This window comes from Citrus sinensis, chromosome 8 (assembly GCF_022201045.2).
Source record: "Citrus sinensis cultivar Valencia sweet orange chromosome 8, DVS_A1.0, whole genome shotgun sequence".
Taxonomy (NCBI): Eukaryota; Viridiplantae; Streptophyta; class Magnoliopsida; order Sapindales; family Rutaceae; genus Citrus; species Citrus sinensis.
This window is the reverse complement of record NC_068563.1, coordinates 3,175,906-3,189,720: the sequence shown is the minus strand read 5'-3', so window position 1 is coordinate 3,189,720 and position 13,815 is coordinate 3,175,906.

Here is a 13,815-nt window from a genome sequence, read left to right as displayed (position 1 = left end):
TTAATAACTCGATTTTTCTAAATTTTATTATGATAAATATCTCCCCTGCATTCACAGTAATAGATTTTCGAACTAACCCTCGATGGATCATCACTTGGCTGAAATATGTACAACTCAATCGTACATTTCAAATTTTATCTACTGGTAGATGATGACAATTTCAAAAAATAATATCAGCTATGTAATTATTTGTAACGTGACCTTTGTAGTACTTATTTGACTTTATTGTAGTTATCAGTATTTTTGGCCAGACATGATTTGAACTAGGCGTTGGTGTTTTGATTTTAGTAGGGTAATCTTAATTAAAATAAGTACCTCTAAAGGAAAATTTAATTGGTTGGTCTCTTGTCATTGACTTCAAAAGTTAATTAAGGGTGCGTTTTGGCAGCTTGCATTGCACTAAATTTGCATTGGATTAAAATATTATTCTTATACTAATTTATATTTGATTTTAATTTTTTTATTGCATTGCACTATATTAAAAAAAGGGTTATTACATTCAAATGCGTATAAAATTAACCCATGAGAGGTAGAGTTTAGGGTGTATTGTATTAAAACATTATTCATAAAAAAATTTAATTTAAACAATAATATAATAAAGTAATAAACATAAATATTCAATAAATAAATGACAATGCATTATTTTACTTTCATTACATAAATCGTTTTAATTGTTTTACGTTAAATAATAAATATGTTAAAAGTATTTTAATTTATTTAATTATTTATTAGTTATTAAAATACTAAATTGAAAAATAAATTTTAATTAAACAATTATATTTGACATTAATAAATAAAAATATATTTATATTTTGATATTATATTGTTTTATAATAGTTTTTAACTTATATTATATTATACAATTATATAGTATTATATTTTTACATTATAATATTGAAGTGTACTATATTATAATATAATGTTATTAAAAATATAACATAATATTGTAACATTTTATTTTTTAATAATAAGCATTTATCGAATCATTTTTATATTTTAAAAATTAATATATAAAAATAATTATCTAATATTTAGTTTAAAAATTATTAATAAAATCTTAAGATATTAATAAATTGAAATAATATTAATTTAATTTTAACATTAATATAGAATCATGTTATTTTATATAAGACAGTCAATACCATACCAAACATTATATTAATGCATCCTAATGCTATACAATATATTGCAATACAACTAATATAGTGTAATATAATACAGTGTGTCAAGTATCCTCCAAATGAATACACTTATGCTGCGTTTACTTTTTGGATTGGAGTGGGAATCCTTGGATTAGGAGTGTGAAGTGGGGGTGGGAGTAGGTTGTTTACTTACACTGGAATGGAAGCATGGAATAGATATCAGAATCCAATTTATGTGTTTACTTTGTCTTGGATTGTGAGTAAATAGTTTCAAATTACAATTTTATCCTTATTTAAAGAATTATAGTTTTTAATTACAAAACTAATAAAAAATATATTTAATGAATAATATTTATTTTATTATATTTGTAAATTTATTATAATTATTAATATTCTTAATTATGAACAATAAATTATTAATTTTAATATAAAATGAAACCTTATTTTATTTTATTTAATATAATTATATTAAATTTATTATTATATAAAATAATAATATAATATTATTTAGTACAAAATTAATATTTTCTTAGAATAAACTATTTATATTATTAATATTAAATAAATATAGTACTATTATTTTTAAAATAAATATAATAATATTATATTTATTAATTCTCTATTAATATAATAATATTATTTTAAAATAATTTTAACTTAGAATCAATGTAAATTATTATTTAGTTAAATATAATATTATTATTCAAATAAATATTATTTATTTTATTTTATTAATTATAAAATATTAAATTAAATTAAATTAAAAATGAAAGGGTAAAAAGGGGAGAGGTGGGAGTGGATTCCCACTCCCACTCCCACTCCCACTCCCCACTCCAAAAATGAGTGGGGCTCATGGAGTGGGATTCCCAATCCGTGGCTATTTTAAGCAAGTAAACGCTTGAATGGGAGGAATCAACACTCCTCACTCCTCACTCCCACTCCAACAAGTAAACACAACCTTAATCTGAGGTAAGGATGGATTGAATTATTGAGGTATTGCAAGGTGAAAGAAATAAGAACCCAAATGGACTTTAATTTATGTGGATTGATTCAAATTTTCATGTAATTAACTATTCAGTTGAAAGTGGATTTGGGATATTATTTTACTACCTAATATATTTTGACATATCATTTCACCATTAAGGTTTTCTGACAATTATTTTTTCTTATTTAATGTTTTCGCTTTATTATTTTACCACCAAACTATTAAAATTAATAAAATTCTTAACATGAAATATAATAAAAGTGTATTTTACCCCTAAATTGTGTAAATATAATTCAAAGCTCTAAATTAACAAAAAAAAAATTAATTATGTACAAAAAAATATTTTCATCAATTGATTATTTAATATATATATAAAATAATTAATTGATAAAATTATAAATATCATAACTTATGAAATTCCTAAAACATTGCATATATTGAAATTCCTAAAATACTCACGTAACATTAATAAATTATTAATGGAGTTAACAGTTTAGTGATAAAATAATAAATTATAAATAATAAATAATTGTCAAAATTTTTTTATTGGTAAAACGACGTGTTAAAAAATATTAAATAATAAAAAGTTGGAATATTTAGGTTATAACTTTCTCAATCCAAAACTCAAGCCTACGGCCCACCCCATTGCTTACGGACGTTGCTTTTAAGTTTTTTATTCGAAGGATTGGTTAACTACGTAACACTATCATTATAATAATGGAAACAAGCAAGATTGGGTGTAAATTTCATTTGTTTTCGTCCTTGTCATGACATAGCATCATCTATTCATTTTACGTGTTAGCTTGTTACTCTTGTTTGTTTTTTTTTGACATTTGAGGCAAGTTATATAAATAATAATCCGTTTTTTGACATTTGAAGCGTCTTCGTAGCAAGAGCGAAGCTTAAACATTCCAATTTTTGGCTTTTCCATTTTGTTTTTTTTTTTATTTAGTAGGTTTTGTAATCTCTAAATCAAGTGTATCTTCGGCATGCTATATTGCATAGCATTACTTTGAGAGCCCAACATTAGTTGAAATAAATCCGTGTTTGAAAATTGAAATGGATTGCATTGAGCAGCATTAACTAGAGCCCTTAATACACCTTTTGCCGCATTATCAAAACATGTGGCGTCTTTGTGAATAAGCTGTATTGCTGACTTTCAAAACACAAAAAATATTTAATCAATTAAAACATATTTAATTTATTTATTATTACTTTATGAAATAATAAATTTGAATGTTAAAAATATTGGCCACAACCGACCACCACAATCCACTGCCAACAATATTATTTCGATATCATTTGACATCAATTTTGGCACCAGTAGAATCCTAATCACCAGATAGTCATAGTGTATGTAATATCGGAAATGGAGCTTTCACTCACCATAGATTTATAGTCAAAGGTTTGGCTCCCAAAACTTTAACCGTATATTTACAATGATAGGAAACTCCATTGATGATGAGACACGTACCGTTGTGTAGTTTCCATGATGAAGATTCTAATGTCACCAACATTTGACGTCGAAAGATACCGGAATTCTCTTTTAATTGATTAAATATATATAGTATTATTATATATAATACTATATAGCATAGCAATAAACATTCTACAATGTTATTATAGTATAATACTAATGCAATACAGCTTACTGCAATATATCTTATACTAATTAATGCAATATATCATAATACGATACAGTATATCAAACACACATAAGTGAGAAAACTTTTGTTTCACTGTTTACCATATATCTTTATTTTTTATTTTTTTAAAATTTTATTTTATTAAAAATAAAAAGAACAAGAAGAATAAAGTGGAAAGATAGATGTAAAGCTTTTTATTACTTTTTTCTTTTGGCTTTTTTCTTGTATTTCTTTCTTTTTTTTTGAAAAATCAAACCTCTAAGGTTAAAGTTAAAACACGCAATACAAGGTAGCCTCCGCAATTTTCATAAACTTTTTGGGAATTCACCGCATATAGGCGGGACATCAACGACATATATTCTAATGGCTAACCCGAATGGGAATTATATCAATCTATATTGTTGGTATAATAAGCTACACACGAGTCTTCCCCGGATCCATTTCGCCATTTTCTCTTTTTTTGTGTCAGAGTATCTCTTCTATTCTTGTTTTAAATTTTTTTTATATAAGTAGTTATAAGATAGACTTTGTTTAGTTCACTATATATTTTCACAATTGATAAGTTTAATGATAATCTTCATAAATTTTATAAAAATCTATTCACAATTTTAGAAAAAAGATTATGATATTTGGATGCAAAATAATCCTTATATAAAAATATTAGAACGTGCTTTAAATATTGTACAAACTGAAGTAGTAAGAATTAGTGTAGAACATTTACAATTAGATAATTTATTAGAAGAAAGATTAGTAAATATAAAGCTGGCAGTAGACTATACATCTCTTTTGGCTCTTGAAACAGAAAAAAAATGAGTCTTAAATATTATGCTTTTACAAACTTGTCTATATTCGAATTCAGAAAATTAAATTTGAAAATATTAACAAGCAGATACAATTATTAGATAAGTATGAGAATCTAGCTTCAAAAATTAGAAACAGGCTCGAAGATTTTAAAAAATTAGGTTATTGATATTCACTGATTAGATTATTTAGATTTAAAAAATAGCAATCATAGAAAATTAAAATTAAATTTGACAGAGAGATTTAAAATTATTTGTAATATAGAACACTGAGAAAATCAATTTAAACATTTTCCACATACTAGTAATGATCAACAAAATTTATTAATGGATTTATTAATTAATTTAAGACAACATTTAGAATTTAATTTAGAAAAGCTAAAAGAGCTAGTACTGGGACTAGGAATTTTTTTTGAAACTAGCAATATTAATACTTAAAGAAGAAATTTAGATTATATTAAAAAAAATTATTAGCTAATTTTAATAACTAGATTAGCAGATTCTCTAGTAAGAACCAAATAATAGAATTAATATAGTTATTAGACATAAAAATATTGACACGACTCAAAAGTGTTATTACTCCCAAGTATAAAAGTATCTAGTTATAATTTAACCCGGTGAGTTCGGGGTCGAATTACAAGGAATTTAAAATCTAGTAGTTAATTTATTAAACTAAGAAAATTTAATGCGGGAAAATAAATTAATCTGAATAAATATAAAAATATGCTAAGGTTACGAGATTCACTCTTAGATTTCAAATTATGGTTATAACACTCTCTCAAATTTTATATTTTACATTTCTTTTACCAGTTACTTATTATGTCATTTAATTTTTAACTAACCATTAATGTGATAAATATGAGACTAAGTACATAATGTGCCACAACTATATTGAAGTGTCGACATTATGTTAAAATACCATATAAATCTAAAGTATTTGTAATTATAAATTAAAATGACGTAAAAAAAACAAGTAAGGAAGAAAAATATAAATAAATAAAATAAATTTTAAGACTCACTTGAGAGAGTAATTAACTCAAGAATTTGAATATTTGAGCTCCACCTTTCACCTCATCTTAGAAAATTTAGCCACTCATATTGAAAAACAAAACACTTATTTTATTTAACAAATTTCTGAAGTCTATTGCACGAAAATTGATTACACAAGAAAAAAAGAAAAAAGAAAGAAGAAATTTTTCAACTTTCTCCCCCGTCTCTCGGCTTCAGCTCCCCTGCTCCACTCCCTTTCTTCAGCTTTTATAGGCAACAAATGCCTCTACCTTTGTCCCTTTTATTCTTATTTAATTTATTATTATTTTTAATAATTAAAGGGGTGAGTAAGTGGATGGTAGCAGCCACTTGCTCATCTTGATAGGTGGCCTAGGCACACTTTTCAATTATTATTTATTATTTATTTTTATTTTTATTTTTTAAAATATTTATTAATTACATCTCTTCAATAATGCATTCTAAATTGCTTTAGCAGTACTTTTTTGTTTCCGCTTTCAATTCCAATTCCATCTTTATTCTTGAAAAATATTTATAAGATAAAAATTAACATATTGTGAATTAATTTAACATAAAAAATTATTTGGGGAGCATTCAAATTTATAAGTTATGAGCTCATTAATCAACACTTTAAATGAAAAACTAATAATTTTATCCTTATTACATGTACACTTTTAAGTGTGAATCAAAATCTAACCCAATAGAATTGGAAATTAAAAATCTTGTCGAAATCTTAAAATTTACAATAGGAAATATTTTATTTACACAAAGAGAATTTCAAAAATAACTAGACTCAATAAAACTAATAATGAGTGAATGAGTTTAGAAAAACAATTAATAGAAATATTAGCATAATTGAAAAAAGAATTACCAAATAGTAACCCAATAGGCTATTGTTGTAAAGAATTTAGTTAATAAAATAATAATATATAGCGAGCTTAAGCAAACACTATTATTAAATTATTAGTTAAAGTTTGTAATAAGTTGGATGACTTAGACAATAGACTTATTAAATTAGAAAGTAACTTTTGACCTTTAGAAAAAGTAAAGAAATAGTATCACATTTAGAACCCAATAACTTATTAGATAATTTAGACAAAGAATTAGATATCTTAACAAATAAAGTTGAAAAATTAAATTTAGACAGACCATTTTTTTTAAGACCCAAAGTAATATTAAAAAGTAATGAATTAATAAGAAACAGTAGAATAAATGTAACTATAGCACAAAAAATTAGAAAGGTAAAATAATTATAGAAAGAACTGAAAATATAATAGATAAATAAGACCCTAATAAATTATTAGAAATAAATTTTGAACAAATTAGAAACAAAAGATTATATAATGAAGGATTAATGTAAAAAATAAATAACAATTTATATATTTACTCTGATGAAACTAATTTAGCTATAGTACATAGAAGAGAAGAATTGACATTTATTAGTCCAGCAAGCAGAAATTATCTTAGGAAACAAAATTACACACATACATATGAAAATAATAGTAATAAGAATCCTTAACCAAGTTAGAGAAGGTTTAGACACTAAAACACATTTATGTTTATATGGTAGTAGATTTTATGATCATGAACAAACTCAAATAGCTAGTGAGAAGTAGATTTAAAAGAAGAAGAAGTAGTAGTAGGCTATTTACCTACTATAAACATAAACAAAAATGAATTTTATAAACATATTAAATTAAGTGTATAAACTAAAAGATATAAAATGAATGCAAACTATAAAAATCTTACAATTAAAACATTTTTCTAGGAAAATTATACAATAAATATTATAAAAATTTTCAGATTTAAAAGTAAAAATATAATAGATTATTTAAAAGTCAATATGTGGAAATGATGGTACCTAAGAAATTAAACAGTAGTGAATTAAATGGATTAGAATAGATACTGCCAAAATTAGAACAAGACAATATGTTAGAAGTATCAAAGACTAATTATACAAACATAAATAGACAAAATCAAATTACGCGAAAAAGTAACCCAAAATTAGAAAAAACTAAGAAGAAATAGAATTAATATGGTTGTTATAGAAAATTTTAAATATAGACAAATATAAAACTTTACTTAGTAATAGAGATGAAATTATATATTTAATATTTAATGATCCTAAAAAATATTTAGATCAAGAGTTATTCGAAGAATTATGTAATAATGATTAATTAACAGATGATGACATAGACAATGATCTTATTAATAATTTAGACTTTAAAAATTTAGATATTGATGGAATTTATTTTTTAGAACAAGAAAGTGAAATATTAGTAAGAGAAGAAGATATACATCCAGAATTATGAGAAAATAGTAATAGGCCAATATTAAAACTGTAATAGAACCACCAAATGTAAAAAAGTTATTTAAATAAACGAGGAGTCCCAGAAAGCAATGAAAATACACAGAAGCAAAGAATGTATTTAAGGCTAAAACAAAATTAGAAGGGTGGAAAATAATGCCACAAGCTAGAGAATTATTAGTAGTAGATTTAGAGAGACATAGACCTAGTAAATGGAGGCAAGTATTTAACCAATGGGAAGGAAATTTACTTAGAAATTCAACAATAGTATTAGCAATAATAATATATCAAAATTATAAATTAATATAAAGTACTTTAAGCATTTAAAAATGGTAAAAAAAATCTATAAACAGAATTAAACTTGTAAATGCTTTTTATGTGGTAAAGAAGGACATATTAAACCCCACTTCCCTAAAAATAAAAAAGTCAATAAATTAGAAATAGATAGTTATAATATAGAAGAAAAAACTTCAGTCATTGAGAAAATATTTAATATAGATGAATAATTAAATAATGATAGAATATGTATTCTTAGTAGTGAATCAGAAGCTAGTAATAATTCAGGTTTAAATTCAAACTCAGAGGTATAATTAGATTTAGAAATTAATGTCCTAGAAAATTATACATCAGTTTTTGGTAAAAACTGTATAGTCTATAATAAAAAAAATTAAACTAGGATATAGAGATACAAGATACAGATAAATTCTTTTTGTAACAGTTGTAAGGTAAACAACACGATGATTAAACAATAGAAATAAATAGGGCAGGAAGTGAATTCATATATATAGATGTAGAATTATTATTTAAAAAGGAAACAATTTATACTAAAGCAATGATAGACACTAGGGTAAATAAATATACTATAGATGATAGCTTAGTCCCTAAAAAAATTAGGAATAAGTTAAAAAATCCAGAAAATATTAGACAATTTAATGGTGAATTAATGCAAATAACAGAATGTATAAATAATATACGTGTTAGAATAAATGGAGAAACAAATGTATTGCCACAAATATTTATTTCTAGCCAGAAAGTAGGATATACATTTATTTTGGGATTAAACTTTATATTATGAAAAAATGATAGTTTATCAATAACTTCAAATGGAGTTAATTTCTTTAAAAAAATCAACATCCATTCAACCCAAAAATAAAACGCACTTCTTGCCGTATGAAAAGAAGACATTAATGCTAGAAAAAGAAGTGGATATAGAATTCTTCGAATCATTACTAGAGGAAGAAAAAAATAGTAAGGTAGAAAGTACTGAAAAGCTAAAAGACTATAATAAGTTAGAATTAGAAAGTGACATACATGTGAATAATAAGTTTTCTATTAATTAAATAGAAATGCTACATGATAAAGAGATAGACATGTACTTACAAGATATTATGAGTATAGAAAAAGAAGTTGAATGTTTAGAATGCGATAAATGGCCTGAAGATATAAAGAAAAAAGTAGAGGAATTACAAAAATAAATAAATAATAGGCAACAAACCAATTAGAAAAGATAATAAAGAGATATATAAATAGAAATAATTAATTCAGACATAATAATATAAGCACAATATTTAGCCTGTAGTTTAGAAGATAGAAATTAATTCAAAATGCATATAAATAAATTATAGAATTAACAGTAATAAGTAACAATACAAGAAGACATAAAAGTCTAGCATTAATAGTAAATAACCATACTGAACAAAAAAGAGATAAGAGTATAATGGTAATTAATTATAAAAAAATTAAATAATAATAATTTAGACAATAGTTATAAAATACCCAATAACGATGAGCTAGTAAATTGTATATAAAAATTGAGATGCTTTTTTAAATTTGATTGTAAAAGTGGTTTTTGGCAAATACGACCTCACAAGAATATGTTCAATGGATAGCCTTCAGTTGTTCAAAAGGACATTTCAAATAGTTAGTCATGTCATTTAGATTAAAAAATACACTACAAGTTTTTCAAATTAGAATGGATAAAATATTAAAACCATTTTCAAAATTTTGTATGGTTCATATAGATGATATTCTTGTCTTTGATCATAACAAATTTATGAATATAACTCACTTACATAAAATTTTAGATATTTTAAATTGTTTTAAGAATAATAATATAGTAATTCCTAAAAAGAAAATTGAATTATTAAAAAAATATTTTTTTTAGGACTAACAATAGACAGAAGAACAATAGAATTACAACCACACATAGTTAATAAATTATTAGAATTTCCGAATAAAATAAAAGATACTAGAGAATTACAAAAATTATGAGGATTATTAAATTATAGTAGAAAATTTATACCAAATCTAAGTACATTAATAAGACCATTATATAATAAGTTAAGTGAAAATTTACAAAAATATTTTAATATTGAAAATATAAAACAAATACAAAAATTTAAAAGAATATTTAGAAATCTTAAGCCCTTGAGGCATTAGCATTATCTATAGACAATTATTATAAAATTATACAGATTGCTGTAAGTAGTTTAGGATGAGCAGGAATATTAATAACAAAGCCGAATAAAGATAGGCTAAAAGAAAAAGAAGAAATAACAATGTATACAAGTGGACAATTTACAAAAATAAAAAGTAGAATGTCAAGTACAAAATTAGAAATTTTAGGAATAATAAGCTCTTTAAATTCATTTTATTTGTATATATAAAGTGACATCTTTAAAATATAAATAGGTTGTAATAATATTATTGAATTTTATAAAAAAGTATAAAAGAAAAGTTTTGAGAAGAAAAAACTTTTTTTAGTAAAAGATGGATGTATTTTTTATTTTTTTAATAGAAAGAGGATATGAAGTAAAAATTTGAATATATAATAGATAAAAATAATACTTTAGCGATATACTTTCAAGGCTAATTATTCAATGATTATTTTATAAGAATGGAGCAATATAGAAATTTTAGTCCAGTAACACTTAGACAGTTCCCTTTAAGAGCAAGATTAAGTTTTAGAAGTAAGTACTTATTATCAGACAATCGGTAATGCATCTTAGACAATTTGTGAAGTTATAATAACCCACAAGATGAATTAAAAGTAATCAATGCACTCCTGCATTATTTTAGACAAATTAATGAGCATAGAGAAAGGAATCATTTTGCATTTTTTATATTAGTCAAAGATAGACAATCAAGCACTTATAGTAAATGGAGAAGGTAGTTGATCTGATAGTCAATTGTCTTGATCATATTGTAGATGCTTTTATACATTTCATAAAGCAATAGAATTTGCTAGACAAAAGATGAGACCATATTATCATGTTAGCCATTTAATTAACCCTTTAAGCAGTGCATCAATGGCATCAACCAAACAATTAAATAACTCTTTAAACAGTGCAGCAACATCATCATCATCAACCATACACCTTTGTAACCACTGTGAAGCCATGACATGCACATTAGAAAGCTTAATGATACGAGATATAATTTAGACAACAAAGTAAATGCATGTAGATAGAAGATAATTGTATAAAAAAATTACTAATGTAAAACTAATTAGAAAGAATATTATATTACAAAATAATATCATATTTTACATAACCAAAAGACCCAAAAAACCCAAACACTTAATCATTACTTACCACTTGAAGAAATTTTAACCATATCCCAACGAGGCAATTTCTAAGAATTCAACAAAAATTTTCGCCTCATTGGTGATAGTATAAACATTAGAAAAGAAAAAAATAGTAGAAAGCCTATACCAGGATTTTATTTCACTAGCCAATCAATTATTCTATAACTAATTAAATTTCTTAACTGGGTTTGGACCTGAATGGTCAGAACTGAGAAATATTACCCTCCCAGGCATGATATTTCTATCATTTCCTTTGATTAATCTTTAGCCAAAACCCTAGACAATGAAAATTTATTATTTAAAGCCCTCAGTTTCTAGAATGATATGCACTATTTATATTTTCAATTTAGACAGATTTAAATACATTCTATCAATGTTAAACGGAGCTCTATTTATTATAAAACCAACAGCTTTGTTAATAAATTTTAGTTCTTTACCACCAAAACCCCAAATAGTCAATAAAATGAATGGAGGTGTCATACTACCAGCACACTATGCCATTCTTATAAGCGAAGGCGCCAAAAAATTCAGAAGAAAAATTTATCATGATAAGCCCAGCTTCTCCACAAAAGATATATATAGAAGAACACATGAGATTGCAGTCTTCTATGAATGGATTGACACTCATGACAAGATCATAACCCAATGATAACATTCTACTATTTTGACCCAAATGCATTTTGTTCATGAAGAACAACTCATTCCTTCACTAGAGATAAAAGTTAACAATCTAGAAAAAACGTGAAGAATATTTGGAGGAACTAATCAAGATTAATGACACGCCATCATTAGGAGAAGGATTAGAAACTATGAGTCACCAATATTTGGATGAAGACACGGCAGAAGATGTTCATCAAATTATGGACAAATAAGCGACACCAGCAAAAGTAATAGCCAACTACCAGTAGTCAAAAAGTCAAGTACTCAGCTTTTATCGATGTCTTGTTTTTATGGATGTCCTTCTAGGATGTCAAATAAATTTAGATCCGGAAGTGGAAGATGGGGATTCAATCCGGATTTGGATGCGGATGCAAGTGTATTCAAAAAACTGAATATCTGAATTTGGATAAATTTTATTTTAAATTATAAATTAAATTAAAAATTAAAAATAAATTTTATTTGTGGATTTATTATGTTGTTATATATTATTCATGTTGAATTATTAATTGTTGGATTATGATTGAATTTTATTTGATATTATTAGGTAAATTATTGAATTTTATTTTAAATTAAAAATTAAATCAAAAATTAAATTTTATTTGTGGATTTATGATGTTGTTGTATCTTATTCACGTTGAATTATTAATTGTTGGATTATGATTGAATTTTATTTGATATTATGAGGTAAATTATTGAATTTTATTTTAAATTAAAAACATACATTAAAAATGAAATAAAAAATGAAAAATTAAATTTTATTTGTAGATTTATGAGATTATTTGTATGTTATTCATGTTGAATTATTCATTATTAAATTATGATTAGATTTTATATGATATTATTAGGTAAATTATTAATTTTTGAAATTATATATTAAATTATTAAATTTTAATTTTTGCGGATCCGGATATTCGGAATATCCGCCTGCATCCATTACGGATATTACTCGCATCCGAATCGGCATCTTTTTTTCGTGAATCTGGATTCAAATTTTGCCAACCCTATACTCTTCATTTACTCACTACCAAATACGAAAAAAATTATAAAGGAATCTTTTTCTTTTTTTCATTTTGTTACCAACAGTAAGTCAGCTTAAAAAACAATAGATAGTCACGATTTACGGACATCAAGTCATAAAAAAAGCACATTATCTAGTCATACTTTTTTCCTGTTTAGTTTTAGTTAGTCCTTGGTAAATTGCCACTTGTAAAGTTTGTTTTCAAAATCTTAGCTCTTGTACGTCAAATCATTAATTGTAGCAATTATTGCATCGATTCTTCGTTCGTATATATAGACCGGACCTGTCTATGGTACAGATTCTGTAACAAACATCTCCCGTCATCCCACCATCCGATTTTCTATTGTTTATTTTCTCACTCCACATCCAACCACATCCAACGGCTGATGCTGCAGTCTGTAGCTTACAGAATCTGTAAGCTAGTCGAGTCCTATATAGACCTCTCATGTAACTGAGAGTGTATGGATATAAGTGAGAACAATTATCAACTCTTATATAAATGTTAGATAAGCAATAAAATTAGAAAAGCGATAAAATTCTCTTTATTCACTTTACATATACTTAGAAAGTTTAAACATCATTTGGATTCATTTCGATAGCGATTAGTAAGTAAGTCATCTTATTTGTTTTTATTTATTTATTTATTTTTCGGGTTCAAAAGT